At 41.1% G+C, this 18,399-nt stretch overlaps 1 protein-coding gene across 8 annotated transcripts in view; it reads right to left on the bottom strand.

The window, feature by feature from the left end:
- Positions 1 to 17,681: 17,681 nt before the first annotated feature.
- Positions 17,682 to 18,399, bottom strand: part of SYNCRIP (synaptotagmin binding cytoplasmic RNA interacting protein) — a 35,569-nt gene continuing 34,851 nt past the window's right edge. For all 8 annotated transcript variants that reach the window (XM_034766079.1, XM_034766080.1, XM_034766083.1 and 5 more), the window contains one exon: positions 17,682 to 18,399. This exon is cut by the window's right edge. The gene's annotated coding sequence lies outside the window, so the exon portion shown is untranslated.

The raw sequence follows: 18,399 nt of genomic DNA, 5'->3' as shown, positions 1-18,399 counted from the left end.
GCTGGAAGGATTTTGATATGGAAGTATGTGTCTTGGAGGTCAGGAGCCACAAGTTTCAGCTTATAATGAAGGGAGGAAGGCTAAAGTCACCATCTGGAATCTGAAATAGCATATATATTTGTATATAGGACAGGACAAAGACTCGCTTCAGTGTAATGAGGAAATACTGGAAATTAAAACCTCTTCTTCTGAATTCTAAAAGGTCCCCTTTTATGGCCCCTAGCCAGAGTAAGGAAACTACTTTTTCAGTAATTGGGATTTCATGAGAAGGGTCACCAAGGAAGAGGAGGGACAGAGACTGGAATTGAAGAGCATACTCTTGGGAGGTGACTTCTTGTATCCATTTGTCATTAGTAATTCTAGTCTAAGATGGAGAAAATAAAGAAAGGCAGCATGTGAAGTGTTTGCAGGGAGAGAGAAAGAGTGTCTGGTTGAGTTGTACTGGCTGAGTTGTGACTTTTCCCGTATGTCAAGCCTGGTGCCTGGATGATGAATCAGGATGGCTAGTGCTGGAGATGATAGTACTCTCCTTTGGGATAACCTAGGTTTCTTCCTGGGGGTAATCAGCAGGCTGTTGTTAAGAATAGTGGGTGTTCTGACTGGTCTGTCTTGGATAGTTGAAGGGTTTTTTCCTTGAGGCCCAGACTGTAAATATCAAGGGATTGTCAAGCAGCTCTGGAATCCTTCAGTGAATGCAAATAGTCTTCAGAACAAGTGTTAAATAAGTCTGTGCCTTCAAAGAGCAAGTCTTCAATATTATTCTGTATCTCCTATGGGATACCTGACAACACGCTCTTCATTGTGACTACCGTGGCTATGGATGTAATTGCCAAAACCAAAGCATCCATGGCTGCTTGCATGTTTTTGCCACTAACTGACCTTCGGATATTATTGCCTTAAGTTCCTCACTAGCATCTTGAAGTTAGACATAAAGGGTTGCTTTGTCCCAGCTTTTCATACTGAGCAAATAGTGCTTGCTAATTTGCTAGTCACAACTAGAGTGAGTCAGTGGAATAAGCCTTTTCCCACAAAGATGTTGAGCTTTTTATGGGCTGTCTTTGGGAGTAGTCTTCACTGGGCAAGGTGGTCTGGATTTCTCGTGGATTGCTGAGACCACCAGGGATCTATGACCCACGTTGGGAGTAAAATTGTTCAAATATTTTCTGCAAAGCTTGAAATCTTTGCTTGCTTTGCAAGTACGGGCTAAGGCAGCTGAGGTATGCCAGAGATTTATGGGGGGTCCCAATATGCCTTTAATAGGTATTACTAACCAAGTAAGCAGCCCCTGAAAAGGTCTAAAAGCTGGTATTGGAGTGGAGACTACTTCGTCAGGCAGTGATGATGAGGGATCTTTGAGAAGAGATTGGCCTATATTGGTCTAGAGCTTTGGAACCTGCCTCTTCCTCATGTGGCCCTCTAACCATCTTAAGGCCAGGGGACTTGGGTGGTCTCAGGAAGGAGTATTGAAATTGCAGAATTGTGCAACCTTTGCTTGCACAGTGAGTGAGAGGGAGATCTATTTCTAGACAGTTTTGAGGGTGGATGTCAGTAAGGCCAGAATTACCATGGTACAAGATTGTAAAGGTAGGGTTGGTTGGACTGTTTAGACCAGCGCCAGAGGTATGGAGGACTAAGCTGATGCTTAGAAGTGAGTGGCCCTCATCTCAGGGGAACCATTCCCAGATCTGTTTTTATGGTGGGTTATTGGGGAAGGATCTTGACTGGAAGGAGGAGAGAAGTAGATGTGTTCCTAAAGGTGATGGTGTCAGTACTAGTTTACTCTTGGCACCCACTCCTAGTAGTCTTGGTACAGAGATTGGTACGAGAGTAGTAATGACTCCTGACAACAGAGAGTTTGATGGAGGTTAGGGCTTCTGTTGTAAATGCCAGCTCAGGTGTCAATATTACCAGCTTTGGTACTGAGAAAGTGGTAGGAGGATTTTGTTACTAACAGATACTAGGTTGGAATTCAATCCCTCATCAGCTGACCCATATAATGAAAAGGATTTATACTCAGTTCGCAACCCAGGGGGATACTGAAAGCAAAGGGCTCTTAGGCCTTTCTGCTTTTCCCATTTTTAGGAAAGGTAACTCAGTTCTGGGAATCATATTGGTCCATTGTTCTACTCTACCTTGTCTTGGTGTGGAGGTGGCGGTGCTGGCACTCATCACCAGCGCAGCTATCGGTGCTAAGTTGATTTTGGCAGTCATGGATGGGCTGTCAGTGCTGTGTCAGATGTCTTACTGGGAGCAGTCTTGGGAGTCGCATCCTAGCTCAAGTGTTGACTAACTGGGAGTTGCAGGTAAAAAGTGTTGTCTTGGAACACGCTGCCCATGCTTCTGGGCCTGAAGTTACTCTACCAGAAGAATCAGCTGTAGCTGACTGTCTCTGCATTTTCCCATTCTTGATGAGGATTTATAGAGCAATACTCAAGCACAGGTCTTTCACCTAGATAGACCTAGCTGTTGTCTGTTCTATTTGTGAGGGGAATGAGCCAGTGTTAAGTCTATATTTAAGTGTCCCGTGGGCTGGAACCTCCTATACTTTTTGGAAACTAATTCCACAGCGTAACACCTCCTCCTCTTAGACTTTCAGCCTGAATTTTCTTCTGTTTCATCCCATGGCTCAATTGTAAGCCCATTTTACCATCCTAAGTATTTTCTCTCTGTTCTTGGTGTTAAACCTTTAGGTAGTCATAAACCATAATAGTGTCTTTCCCCACTGTCATTTCTTCACCACAATCAATATATTTGCCTTCTTAGGTCCCAATCCTGCAAGCTGTTTTGTGCAGGCAGTTCCTTTAGTCTACACAAAGCAGAATTGAAGCCAATAGGGGGCATTAACTTTTCTTTCTAAAACATTCCCTGCAAACCCCTGAACATTTTTCTTGCTCTTCTTTAAGGAAGCTAGAATAATTTTCAGACAGTATGCCACACAATGTTAACTATGTTTAGCACAAGACTATTATATAGATAATTAAGGTTTTTGATATAGGCAGAAGCTTGTGATAAAAGCCTGCTAAAATTAAACATTGCTTAAAAAAAAACAAAACCCTGAAGATGTTCTTTCTAGTTAGACTATTTTAAATGTTTTTGTTGCCTTGCTTTATTTTATTTAATGTGCCTGACAGAATGCTTGAGGCATAAGTACAATTTACAATAATATTGATGATTAATTTAAAAACAGAACTGAAGGCAAAACATTTGATTTTAAAATCAGTTTATTTCAATGTACACTATAAAGTAATGGCAGTTTCTTTCACAATCTCCCTTTTGAGTGTTAAGTGCTGTGATGTACTGGAAACGCAGCACATTAGAAATTTGACAAACTGAAGACAGTTTTAGGCAGTCATCTCTGTGGAAAAATATTACTTTGACAGTATTGGTACTGTTTTTGCATAATTTTTATGAGTAACGATGGGCTAGAATATGTAACTATTTGATTCAGTATTATAGGTGCTCCACTCTGGAAGGGCTAAATCTGCCTCAGTGAAGTCAGAGTTGACATTCAGTACTTCTCAGATCCCAACTCTACAATTGCTGTGAAATTAACCCTCTTTCTTGTAAAAAAGTCTAAGAACGAAGGGCCATCTTCACTTTCCCTTTAGAATGGTTAGTGGCCTGTTTCAGATGTGGACAAGATGGAGATTGAGCAGTAAGCCCTTACCATAGAGGGGTGGGGTTTTTTTTTTTTTTTTAAATGGTCTGAGTCACTAATATGGGTCAATAGCTATCTACTCAGCCCACAACTGTTAGAGTTAATTTGGTTCTAGAGCTTTAGCTGCCATAGACAGCATGGCCAGTTGAGAGTTAGGGAATGTAAATTCACAGGCAAGAGCAAGGAGAGCTCACATATGAAAGAATCTCAACCCCATGTACTGTTGATGCACTGCAGCTTTGAGGTTGATTTTTGCTGGCGTGGGGAGGGAGAAGGACAAAGAGGGAGAAAGTTAAGGTGTCTAAACTGCTGCATATATTTAGTCAACAGTACAAGATATAGATGCACTGCTCAGTCCTGCATTAAGTTGGTTCTTATTTTTATAATGACCCACTACAGAAATTCAAATCTTACCTCTTTTCATTTTCAAAATATGAGAGGTTTTGAGGGAAATCAGCTGTCTTGGAATAGGCAGCAACAACTTCACATGCAAACTAGCTGTCTTGCAAGGTAGAATCCAGTTTATACATTCCCAGACAGGGCCAGAACTGCAGCTGAAGGTGAACACTGATTCCACCATTTGAGGATATTGTCACATTGCCCTCTTCCTCCCCTCACCCACCAATGACAGCCAGCCTTGATTCCTCTTCTGGCTTCTGAGGTGATCTTAATGATAATTTTCATTTCAGATATCCATTAGTTCCCATCCTTAAGGGGCAGATACTCATCTGAGGTGGCTTCAGAGCTAAAAATGGTGGTAGTCAGGGAAGGCTGGGCATTATCCAGATCCAAACACATTGACCACCTTCAGAAGACAACTGAAGAGTGGTGTTCCTGCATTGTCTCTTCCCCTGCTCCCCCAGTGGGATAACAGTCCAAAGCCATCACAAGGAAAGGGACAGAATAGAAATCCTGGGTTATTTTTGGGAGCTTCTCCAAAGATGCTGGGTCCTTTAGGAAGGAGGCTCTATAAGCCTTATTTATCCAGCAACCTCTCCGTGGAGTTTTCCTGGCAGTTGAGGGCATGGGGAGAGAACAGAAAAAGGACCAAGGTGCTCTGTTTCCTCCACCTTTTCTTCTAGGTGACCATTCACCTCTACGCTGAAGTAATATTGTGATTTGTGAGTGACCCAGAGATTGCATGGACCCAGACCTTACTCTTATTATAGTATGCCACCACTGCTTGTGTACAAGTGCTGCAATGGTGAGCTGCATACACATGGTACATACGCCTTTCTTCCCATGATCTCTGTATTGCTAGAAGTTGGCCAGAAATACCTACTTATAGATTAGAAGGCAGATGCCAGGTAAGTTGAAGGGGAGGAATGGTGGCAAGTTTCCTCTTTGGGGTGGATATCTTCTGCCTGAGTAACAGTCAAAGATATGTAGGGTTGTATTCTGCTTACAGGTAAGTGATATGCTGTCTACTGAAGTCAATGGCAAAACAATTCTATGTACATGACTGGAAGTAGAATGGGATAGAGCCATCTAAAGTAATCAGCTTTGCTTAAAACCCATTTCATGTAGTGGATACATTTGAGGAAATGTGGCTGATAGATCAAAGGGGCACTAACTAGCTAGTTGAGCATGAGGAAATAGAATTCTACAGAAAAAGAGTGGGGTACCTTCCCCAGGAGAAAATACTGGGTATGCTGAAGGGCTCCTTAATTTAGCAGCTAAAGGCATAACAAGAATCAATGGAGGGAAGCTAAAGCTACAACAACTCAAACTGGAAATAAGCTCATTTTTAAGTGAAGGTGATTAACCATTGGAACAAAACTACACAAGGAAGTGGTGGATTCCAGAAAGGCATCCAGTATTTATGTGGAGAAAGTCTAGTTAAGCCCAATACAGGGCCTATTATAGGCTCAGTAATAGAGATAAATTGAGTTAATGAGCTGTGAGCTATAAGGTCAAACTAGATCTAAGTCCCTTCTCTTTAAATTCTACATAACTGTTAACATTTCAAATCAGGATTTATTTCAAGTCACATGTAACACAAAACAATGACAGTCTTCAAGCTTTACATAAGTACTATTACCTTCACTCTCACAATCAGACCAAACCAATTTTCCAAACTAAAATCATTGGATGTGTTTAAAACATGGATTTATAGTGGAAGCTGGTTTCAGCCTTTATTAGCCTTTAGAAAAGGTCTACATTAAATAAGTTAAACGCATTTAAATAATGTAAAATAAATGAGTTATACTGGATTAACCCTCAACATTGGTTTAGCTTGCATCAGTAATGATCAATGTAAGCTAAGCTAGGCAAAAGTTAAGAGGTGTGTCTTCATTAGAGATTTGAACTTAAAGGATTTAAAACTTAGTTAAATCCTGTGCAACTTTAATATGGACAACACATAGTGGATCTCTATACTGTATTTAATATTGAATAGCTAGAAGGACATTTCAAAAAGGTGCCTCTGTGGGCAATCTGCAAAGCCACTGGTACTTCATTATTACCCATAGGAGATGACTGCCCCACTGGGTGAAGAAATTATTTTCTTCCACAACACCTTCAGGCATGTTAGTAACTTACATATTGTTTCAAAATATAAATGAGTTTGCATGTGGAAGTGATGCTCCCTACCAGATCTACTTTAAATACCTCTCAAGGCAGGGAGTACATAATGTAGAAAGGCAATTTAAATTAACAGTACAGTTGTTGGTCTATTTCTAGATACACCACAGGTACAGGCTTTGGAATTCACCCCCTTTTGTGTTGTAGCCTAAATCTACTGACATCAAGGCAAACTGAAAGGGCCATTTATTGAGGCTTTTGAAGAGCAAAAGACACCATGAGGGTGAATTTGTGAATAAGGCAGGTTATTGTGCTGGTTTGATTTTTTTTTAAGTTATTTTCACATTTTGAGAGGAGTCTACTGGTGGTTTGACTATTTTGAGAATTTATCCCAGGGGTCTTTAGATTATGCAGTATGGTCCACATTCTGACCAGTAAGCCATAACATGGGTAGTGCTAGAGTTTTACCAGAAACAAAAAATTTTTACTGGATTTACCAGGTAGAAACACTGACCTAAAAGTGTGTTCTTTAAATAGTTTTTGTTCAACAAATGCAGAGCTGCAGTGAAAAATGACTTAATGTTATACTTAAAGTTAGATTACTATGGGCAGGTCTACACTACAGCCCAGATTGACGCTCTGAGATCGATCCACTGGTGGTCAATTTGGCCGGTCTAGGGAAGACCCTCCTAATCAAACAGCAGATCGCTCTCCAGTCGACCCCTGTATTCTACCCCCGACGAGAAAAGTAAGGTAAGTTGACAGGAGAGTTTCTCCCATCGACGCCCCATGATGTAGATCCCACAGTAGCAGTAACTCGACCTTAGTAGCTGGAGTTGTATAGTTTAGGTCAACTTACCACCGTAGTGTAGACACAGCCTATGGCATGAAAAATTTCAAACTATAAAACAAATGTCACATACACATGTCCATTACTGTGTAGGTGCATGTGTGCTCTGAGCACAGTTGCTGGAATTTTTTTCCCTAGTGATATCAGTGAGCTCTGGTGTCGCACACTCAAAGCGCTGATATAAAGAGTCCCACCAACGCTTCAGTTCCTTTTTACCACCTGTGATGATTGCTGGAACCCTTTTTTGTTCAGACAGTCCTTAGTGTAAATAGTTATTGTAGTTGGTAGTTTAATAATTTTTAGAACGTAGTTTGACACTTCCACGCTTAGCTAGTAGGGTCGTCTGCTTCCCCAGTGCTGGGGCATGCCTTGGTCACTGGGTTTTAAGTCCTGCATGCCTCCTGTGGTAAGTCTATGAGTGAGCATGCATTCAAGTTGTCTCAGGTGCTTGGGGGAAGCTCATAGGAAAGACCGCTGCCAAGTGTGTAGAGACTTCAGATCCCAGAACCAAAAAGGACCAAGCAGCAAGACTGCAAGTTATCCTCATGGAGGCAGCTTTAAAACCTGCCTCCAAGCTGTGCTGAGACTTGACACTGAACACCTCAGCCTTTGTGCAGAGCACTCCTCCCATGACTTGGGATTCTTGGCACTGATAGGCATGTGGGAAGACAAAGCAGGAGCACCATAAATATCAAGAGAAGATTTGCTCCCTGGTGCCAAAGGCAAAAGGAGACTAGGATAGAATGAGACCCATGTCAGGCCTTTTTTCTCCCCTGGCACCACATCAGGTGCCTGCAATCCTGGTGCTGTTGCAAGCACCATAGACTTCAGCACAGGAGCCGCCTCATCAGGGTAGACAGCGTACCAACCAGTTTGTGGTACCATCAACTCCTGACACACCTTCTCACCCCATTGGTACCAGCATCCCTAGAAAGTCAATACTTAACTCTCTCCTGCGTGGTGGCACCAGTAGTGCCATCTCTAAGACTTCACTCGGTACCACGGCCACCATCTTCGGGGGAAAAGCCCCCTTGACAGCCTCAAGATCTCCACCCTAGGGCCCATCTCTGGCAACAAGGAGTACGACACTGCCCTGGTCTCTGCCTCGCAGCTCAGCTTCCTCGTCAGATTTGGAGGTGGGATCTTATTCTCCTCATTACCACAGTGGAGCTCACTGCTCCCTGGGCTATTCCTGTTCCACCATGGCTCAGAGGACAGCAATTCCATGGGGACCAGCAGCTATGCAGTGGCCATTTTGGAACTCGGGGGGTTCCCCAACAGGGCACCTCAACACAATCACGCTCTTGTCTGAGGCTAGGACACTCTTGTACTGTGCCAGGACACCACTGATCTGGGCTTCGGTACCGAGCCTTAGGAAGAAACCCCACAGGCCCCTGCAGACAGCAAGGAACCAACGGAGGATCCTCAGCCCATTATAGACTCCTCCTCCTCGCAAGGCTGTAGTGGCACCGGGGGTCTCCCTGCCACAGACAATCATTTTCATACAGTTACATCCCTGATAAGGTCCCTCCAGGCTCATCCGATCATGACACTGTGAAAGTGTCTGAACCTTTTGGGCCACATGGTATTATGCACATATATAGTGCAACATGTGAGGCTACATCTCAGATCTTCCCAAGCCTAGCTAGCCACAGTATACTCCCCCTATCATCTGGACTCAGTGCTCATGGTGCCTGCCAGAGCTCACTGACATGGTGGCTGAACCACATGGTATGTTCAGAGGTACCCTTCTCAAAGTATCACTCATTGTTCTCTGTAGCATCTAAGGCATCAGCCCTTGACTGGGGAGCCCATCTAGGGTCCCTCAGGGCCCCTGGTCCCAAGAGCTCTCCGCATCAGTGTCAGGGAGCTCAGGGCAGTTTGTCTAGCCTGCCAGGCATTTTTCCCCTCACATTATGAGCAAGACTGTTCTGGTTCTCATGGACAATACAACAGCCAGGGTCTACATAGGCAAGACAGCATGTGTTCTTCCCGTATGTCAGGAAGCAGTCCACCTGTGAGAGCTCTGCATTGCTCATTCCATCAGCTTGAAAGCATCCTACCTACTGGGAACACAGAATCAGCTGGCAGATCACCTCAGCATGTTTTTCTCCTCTCACAAGTGGTCTCTCTGACTGGACATTATGAGGGACAACTTCCAACCATGGGGGGGCTCCCCTTATAGACTTATTTGCCACCTGCAACAACAGGAAATGCCATCAGTTCTGCTCACTGCAAGTTCAGAGCCCAAGGTCCCTCACCATGGACAAGACACCTGTATTACGCATTTCCTCCTACCCTACTAATTCACAAGGTTCTGATGAAGATCAAGTGAGGTCATTCTCATAGGCCCAGCATGACTCAGGCATCATTGGCTCACCCCCCTCTGAGGTCTCTCAGTGAAGGCACTGCTGCAGCTGGACCTGGTCAGCTGTTCCACCCAAACCTCAGCTCTCTTCATCTGATGGCCTGGAAGGTCCATGGCTTAATCTGGAGGACCAAGCTTGCTGGGGGCAGGCCCGTGAGATCCTACTGGGCAGTAGAAAGCCCTCCACCAGGGCCACGGTCTTGCAAAATGGAAGCACTTCACCTGCTTCCAAATTTCACCCTTGCAGTCCTCCCTGCAGCTCATTTTAGAGTACCTCCTACTGCTGAAAGAACAAGATCTTAGCTGTCTCTTCAGTCAGGGTTCACCTAGCAGCCATCTGTTTTCCATCCCAAGGTTGACAACCAATCAGTTTTTTCACAAGATGGTGATCTGTTTTCTTAAAGGCCTGAAGATGGTGTACCCCAGGTTACAGATCCAGTCCCTCCCTGGGACCTGAACCTCATCCTGTCAAAGCTTACAGGGTCCACCCCCCTCTGAGGTCTCTCAGTGAAGGCACTGCTGCAGCTAAGTGTTTGCTGTTACCCCTTTTCTGGAAAGTGGCCATCACTTCAGCCAGAAGATTCTTAGAAATCCAGGCCCTCACATTGGAGCCCCCATATACGGTCTTCAAGGACAAAGCTCAGTTATGATGGTGGTCTCACAATTCCAGTGCAATCAAGCAATCTTCCTACTGCTGTTCTACCCTAAATCACATGTGAACAGAGAGGAACAGAGCCTTCACTCTTTAGTTGTTAGGAGGGCCCTGGCTTTCTACATACATAGGACAAAACCATTTCGCAAATCTACTCAACTGTTCACAACAGCAGAAAGAATAAGGGTCTCCTCATCTCCGCACAGAGAATCTCATCTTGGATTAGTTCTTGCATCCGGGTGTTTTATGAACTCATGGGCATCTCGCCCCGCCCCAGCTAATCTGATGTCTCACTCCACAAGGTCTCAAGCCTCCTCTACTGCTTTCCTAGCACAAGTCCTGATTCAGGACAGCTGCAGGGTAGCAACCTGGTTGTCAGTCCATGTTTGCAACGCACTATGCCATTACCCAGCAGGCTAGAGACGATGTTGGCCATGCAGTATTGCAGTCAGCCTGCCCTTGAACTCTGAATCCACCTCCTGTACAACTGCTTGTGAGTTACCTACATTGGAATGGACATGTACAAGCAATCAAAGAAGGGCCCTTTATACCAGCGCTATGAGCGCGGGACACCAGAGATGCTGGAGACAACCCAATGGATACCACTAAGGGGGAAAATTCTGGCAAGTGTGCTCGGGATGTGCACACTCCTACATTGGAATGGACAGTGCAACACATTTCGAAGAACAGTTACAGAAAGGTTAGTAACATTTCTTTTGGTGCCTTAAAACTCCTGCAAAGTTCCCCGATTTGCCAAAAACCTATCCTATGGAAACACAATCCCCTTTTTCAGACTCAAATGGAGACAAAGGCAATAAGTTTGGATCCCATCTGAATTACAGAAACCATTTTAGAGAAGAGTAGCCCCAAACTGTAGCACTTATGTCACACAAGTTAACCAGAAGGAAGGCCTAGTCATTAAGCAGCATTTGAAATGGCTTTTTGTATCAGCCACCTATGTCATGGAATACTCAAAATACTTTTAAATTATGGTTGTAGTTTGTGGAAGTTTAAGCCCTGCTAGCACCTACCATATTCTAGACTTGTCAGGACTAATTACTGAAAAAAATTGACAGAAGGCACACCTGTTTAATACACACAAACCAGTTTTTTTGCTTCGGCATGCTTGGCTCTGGTCTTTCATTAACAATGCAACACTTTGAAGGTCACTTTCCCTTGAAAGTCATTCTGTATTAGTTTGCTCAGACACTCAGCGAGAACATGGATTGTCTCCACCCTTGCTTTGCCCACCTCAGTAACTTCTCTTAAACATAAAATAACCAAATACCACATCATGATTCAAGACAGAAGTGAAAAACAGATAAATTACTAGCTACTACAAGATGGAAAGGTAATACCTTATGTGTTACCTTAACAATTCTCTTAACTTCTTTGGCTTGGTTTACCCATCATTAAGACTATGAGCACGTTACGGAAGACAGGAATTTCATGACACTTTGACACTGGGCTGCTATAGAGCCCCAGCCACCACAGCAGTGGAGGGACTCCTGCAACTCCTAGCCACCCTGGATAGTAGCACTCTCCCTCAGCCATGCAGTGCAACGGGGAATCCCATGGAGCTCCCCAGCCCCAGTGGGCAGCAGGGGACCTTTCAGTCCCCAATTGCCGCAGGGGAACCCCAAGCCCTTCAAGGTGGGGGGATCCCCCCCCCAGCTCCTAGCCCCATGGTCAGGGGGCTCTCCCAGCCACTGCATGCAGTGGAGCAGGGTGCTGGACCCTCCTTGCCCCATTTTGTCAGAGAAGTTTTTAGTAAGAGTCAGAGACAGGTCCAGCTTCCATGAATTTTTTGTTCATTGTCTGACCTGTCCCTGACTTTTACTAAAAATATCCATGACAAAATCATAGTCTTAACTATGCTCTCTCTCTCTCTATATATATATATATATATACACACACACACACACCCCTACCTCCCTCCCTCCCTCCCAGGGGTGTTTTGAGGCTTAATATTTGTGACACCTTTTGAGATTCTCATGAGAAGTATGTTATACATTAGAGAAACCAAATAAAAACTACATTTTGGAAGTTAGCCAATACTGCATCCACACTTGGGTCACAGGAAGTTTAAAGGTATTAGACACTTGTGATTTATCTTCAGTCATAGGGAAATCAAGAAAAGCATTGAGATCAGACAGAACACTAAATAGTGAATTTTAGATAAATATTCCATCATTCTTGAAAATTATCTAGAGTTCCATAATGTTTTTACTCACATTGTCTAGAACGGTCAAATTACAGTACATGTGCGCGTATAGATGTATAGTGAATAGGATGGGTAGTGGAAATAATGTACTAAAAATTTTTAGCGGAGGTGGGAGAGATGGTTCAAGTCCCATTTCGTTCTGTCTATGCCTCAGTGACCAAAGAAAGCAACATCCCATTTAAAAAAAACAAACTACAATGCAGCCCTGAGTGCTATTATATAGAGATGGTTACAAAAAAATTCAGGACTTTTGATCAAGATAGAACAAATGAAAATAAGTACTTCAAACAATTTGACACAAATTTAGAAAGGAATATGATCTTAAAGAGGTCATGCACCAAACAAATTTGAGGGAAAGGATCTGGTGAGTGTGATGCATAAAACTCAAACCTCAATAAAACACACAGTATAACACACAACAGCAGTTCTTGTATTATAAAAAACTGCTGCTGTCATATTTAGAACAATGTCCCCAATGCTACTTCTCTTACATTAGAGGTCAGGAGATAAATCTGTGTGGTCCCTTGTGTCCACTCAGTCACCCACAGAAAAGAGTTTAAACAAATTAAGTAACTGCCTCACCAACACTTTGGTGAATACAGTCTTTCAGCCTAGAAGGAAACCAGACTTCTTGTGCTGGTGGTTTTGGCTAGTAGATTACCAGTTACATCACCTTGTAAAGAGTGACATGGAGCCGATAATGTTGGACTCCTTTAACATTCAGAAGCCAAGAAAGCTCATGCAGCCACAGAGCCATATAGTGTTTTCTGTTTCTTATAGTCTTTCACTACATTAAACTAATCTAATCCAGCAATGCCCCTCTGCCATGTACATTGGCCAAACCGGACAGTCTCTACGCAAAAGAATTAATGGACACAAATCTGACATCAGGAATCATAATACTCAAAAACCAGTGGGAGAACGCATTAACCTGTCTGGCCATTCAATGACAGACCTGCGGGTGGCTATTTTACAACAGAAAAACTTCAAAAACAGACTCCAACGAGAGACTGCTGAGCTAGAATTTATATGCAAACTAGATACAATCAATTTAGGATTGAATAAGGACTGGGAATGGCTGAGCCATTACAAACATTGAATCTATCTCCCCTTGTAAGTAATCTCACACTTATCAAACTGTCTGTACTGGGCTATCTTGATTATCACTTCAAAAGTTTTTTTTCTCACTTACTTAATTGGCCTCTCAGAGCTGGTAAGACAACTCCCACCTGTTTATGTTCTCTGTATGTGTGTGTATATATCTCCTCAATATATGTTCCACTCTATATGCATCCGAAGAAGTGGGCTGTAGCCCACGAAAGCTTATGCTCTAATAAATTTGTTAGTCTCTAAGGTGCCACAAGTACTCCTGTTCTCTTTCTGGATACAACTACCACGGCTGCTACTCTGAAACTAATCTAATCCAGACGCATTGCACTACAGTCAATAAGTTGTATATTTACTTACCTACCAGTAGGACTAATACTCCTAAACTTGTGATAATGTACAACAGCAGACAACTGTTACAATTGCTGCTACTCTCCAATGAATAGCACACGTTCAGAAAACTGAGGCCCTGGGAAGTCTTCATGAAGATAGCCTCATGAAGTATTATGACACTAAATTTGACCAAGTGTTCCCAGGTGAGCTCAGCTATGCAGTAGGCACTTGAGTGACCACCTTAGGTTGGGGAAAAAAGCCTATCCTTTATCCTATCAACCAGCTAAAAACTTATCTAGGACTTTGCCATAACGAATGTCCCGTCCCTTTCTCCAACTTTAAATAAGCTAATAAAATAACAATTTATAGTAATATTGACACGCAACAAAGTCCTTTAATGACTAAGATGTACTGTAAAATGACTGAAAGCTAAAAAAAAAAGTCAGCTTTTTTTGCCCTGTGTCTGAACACAGATCTAGCAAATTTACACTAGAAGTTTTAATCAGATTGGTCAAAAAAAAAAAAGCATACAAAATTAGTTCTGCATGGTAGGACAGAGGTTTTCAGTGGCCTAATTTTGGTATCTCATCACAAAGTTGTGGGGAACCAAGATAGCTGTATGCCTTCTCCCCGCTTTGTTTTGTCCCTGCCTCTCACATAAAAAAAGATCTTTAGCAAGATTCTCTTATGCTTTACCAGAGTACCATGCAGAAAAAATGACTAGAAAATAACTTGTCATTTTTATTTGGCAGGCAGTCAGTGAGTAAAGCACTTCATTGCAGAAGCTTGGCACTAGAAATCCTGGCTCAGCTGCTGGAGCTGGTCCTCTCTCAGACTTGAGATCAGTTAAAGCAGCTGCTCATAGCCAACAAAGATGGCTGGTTAGCAGTTTGAGCCCCAATTCAAAAAAATGTAGCCAGACCCCTTTGCTCATACTGAGCTGGTTACAGAATTAAGAACCAAATCATCTATGCTTCACATTTATGCAAACAAAACAAAATCTGAGAGTTTTCAGATTATAGAGCATTTTGAGAAATAGTAATTAATTTTTCTTATTTTGTATATATATTTCTAATACCTGCTTCTGATGGGGTTTAAAGCAAGCATCATCCTCTTCATTAAGTCCTCACAAATGTGTTTATGAATGTAATTAATTTTGGTATGAAAGGAGCACTATCAGCTTGAGACTTGGTGAATTCAGAAAACGTTCATACCTATATTTTTATGTAGGCACCAACCTGGGTCTCCATTTCTACGTATGGTACGCTTAATTTTTTTTTCTCCTATTGCTTTGTAAAAAGCATACACAAATATGATAACTGACTGGCTAAACAAGGGAAGAGTGAAACAGACTATAAGTACTGACAAATGCACAAAGTGACAAACTTGAAAAGAAAAAATAGGTTTTAGTAATAGTAATTGTGAGAGACGTATAGAATAGCAGGTAATATTTTCAGACAGAAGTTTGATATAAAATTGGTAGTGTTGCTTTAAGAGAAGACTTCTGTAATTTGAAGTTCTAATGTCATCCTGTTATCACAGTCTAGCAACAATAGCAATTTTGCTTCTTTTAAATTTGTAGTGTTTACAGGGACATTCAGGTAAAAGTAAAACAAGGAACTGTAACTTTTAATTACCTATATTAAAATTATTAAAATAGTTGCTTCTTTCACTGTTATTTACTTTTTGCATTTCTCAGCTTAGACAGTGGAAGTATTTTAGTCCATTTCACTTTCAGGTGCTCAGGAATGTGCAGGATGCACACAGGACAGAACATTTATTTTTAAAACAGTCTTCATTCTAAATAAGTTCCTGGTTAAGGTACTGATCTGAAGACTTGTAAAAACCTTTTTTACATAACCTAAGTTTTGAGTGAAGTTGGACTTAATCATGCTTCTTTTAAAAACCACAATAGTAACAGGCCTGTACAACCCCCTTTTAACAAAAACAAACTTGAATTTTAAAACGAAGTATACTTTAAAATGCCCTGTTATTGGAGTGTTTATAAACCAGAAGTGTTAAGCAGCACAGGTTTCTAATTTCTTCTTAAATTCAACTACCCTGTGAATTTTGGAACAGACCTGCATAAGCTGGTGTGGAACTATAAGAGCTCATACTCTCAATTTTTTCCAACTATCTCAGCAGAGAAAGACCCCATGAACACAACTGCAGGTAGTACAATACTTTAGATAGTAAACAGTTGCCTTTAACATGCTGATAGGAACTGTGTGTATTCTGTTCATTTATATCATATTCCATAAAAACTGCATTATTGCTGTAGAACATTTCAAGTTTACCAACACCCAGTACAGCCAAACCAACCTTTTATATATGCACTTGCCCATCTTCAATATCATTAATACGTAATATTGAAGTTTGTTGTGTTTCCTTTAACAACCAAATTTAAAGCTTTGAAAACGTTAACATCTTTGTTTTGAAAACTTATTTTGCACAATATCATGAAGTCATCACATGCATTTTACTTTAGCTTTCAGATCATATTGCTAAAAAACTGCACCAATATCAGAACAGTGCAAATCATATTTAATTTTAAAAGTTATAATGGCTTGAGTTCATAATTATTAAAAAGAACACTGTCAAGATTCTGGTAGTTTTGCTTACTCACCATTGCTTACATTCCAAACAAAAACACTTCCTTGTCAATTTTAACATTTTCCAATATTTTCCCTCTGTACTTTAATTAGAGCTGAAATGGATGGATATTTGTCCACAATTTCAACTTACATAGTGCCTTAGTGTCATATCTTCTTTGCCCACCAGCACCAATTGTTAACACAATTCTGAAAATAGAAGGTTTTCAGTTTTTCCAACAGAGAGGAAAAAAAAGAGTAGCACTTTAGACCACAAAGGCATTTTTCAATGTTTCAGCAATGGAGAGATTTAAGTGATTTAGAAATTGGAGGATTTCACCTCTTCCCCAGCCCCCAATTCATTAAACCCAATTTGTGATTTACTATAATAGTGAAACAAACACCCTGACAGTGTTCCTTATAAAACCATATATGACAGTAAAAGTGCCAGTAGGCATGGCAACCTCTCTTGAAGGGAGCATTAACTCCTTGACACTGGGAATTGCCAGCACCAAGGATTACATTGAAATTCAAAATTATACTTAAGGGTACATGTATTTAGCAAACCCACTTTCCGCAAGCCTAATATTTTATCAATATGTGAAGTTTTAGAAGCCGATTCATCATCATACTTTTATGCTCAAATTTGAGGAAAAAACTACTTTCTTTAGCATGGGCAGTTTACGAAACTGTGGCAGCAAATGCCTCATTAAGCATTGACTACTCAATTTACCATCATCCACTTATGTTTAAGGTTCATAACTGGCAAGGCACATTTACATATTCCAATGAATACTTGACAATTTTAAATTACACTTCATGTCCCAGCTATCCCAGTAATTGACATACAACATACTAAAATGGTTTATTAAGGTAACAAAAAATTCAATTAATGTGAAACATACAGGCTATTGGCAACCACTATTCTAAAAATTATGTAAATACAAGTAAACATACTGAAATGTGTGCGATTCTAAGTTTTTAAACCAGAAGATCTCTGTACTAACACACATTTATATTAATGACACATAAAAAAAATAAAAACTTTATTACAAAAATAAGTTACACTCGCCTCCAGCTTACAGTATAAAACAATTTTATTTGCAGGAATGCAAAATGATTGTTTGCCATGAGCATTTTCAACATATGACATATCTAATTTTTTAATAAAATTTGCATTTACTGGGGGAAACTGGTGTGTATAAAACCTTAATTAGGTATAAGCTTCAATTTTCATTGTGGTGCCTATGGGTATGTAATATAACTGCAGTATCCCTTTGGGAAAGGGGATAAGGGAAGCTCATTATGTCAAGTCCAAGTTAAATCATAATTTCACTTGTCTTTACCTACACGAGTTTGGACTTAACAAGGGGTTTTTTTTGTTTGTTTATTTTTTGGAAAGGTGATTCAATAGAGGATGCTTCACCACTGAACACTCACTGTCATCAAGGTGCTTTAGAAAATTAAAAACATAGCACAAATGATTGTACTCTACTCTACAGGTTATCATGATCTGCATAAGAGAAATGGAAAGCTGATCCACATGTTTTTACAGTGATCAGCAATAAGAAATGCACTAATGAAAACATACCTTTTACCTAAAAAGCTAAACTACAGCCATATACTATTTTCTATGATTTATGAAAAACTTCAAAATATCCAAATGTCAGGCTTCACTGTACAGTTGTCAGTTTTAGTCTGACCTTTTATAAAGGGACACTGCAGTATTTAGTACAAGTTGCTGATGCACTTTTTTGAACATCTGATGTCTTACAAAAGTAACATCTTGCTAAACTATTATACATCCAAATAACTACAATATCTGAAGAAGCAAGGCTGCTTTTTCAGCCACAAAATACGACAAAAGCAAGGCCTGTTACGATGGTCATGAGGAAATCTTACAAAGCCTCTGAAACTAAAGGCAACTAAGAATGTTACATTTGGTATATTATCTTACCCTCATATCATATTAAACAAGCCTTGCTTTTATCTACAAAGATTTTCTATGTACAGTACAGACAGGGTATAGTTCAATCCTCTGCTACTGAGGTAGTTAACCAACCCTTTAAAAAAGGTTCTGAAAAGAACCACTA

This window comes from Trachemys scripta, chromosome 3 (assembly GCF_013100865.1).
Source record: "Trachemys scripta elegans isolate TJP31775 chromosome 3, CAS_Tse_1.0, whole genome shotgun sequence".
NCBI classification, from domain to species: domain Eukaryota; kingdom Metazoa; phylum Chordata; order Testudines; family Emydidae; genus Trachemys; species Trachemys scripta.
Note: the sequence above shows the minus strand (reverse complement) of the source record. Positions and strands in the feature narration are given on the sequence as shown.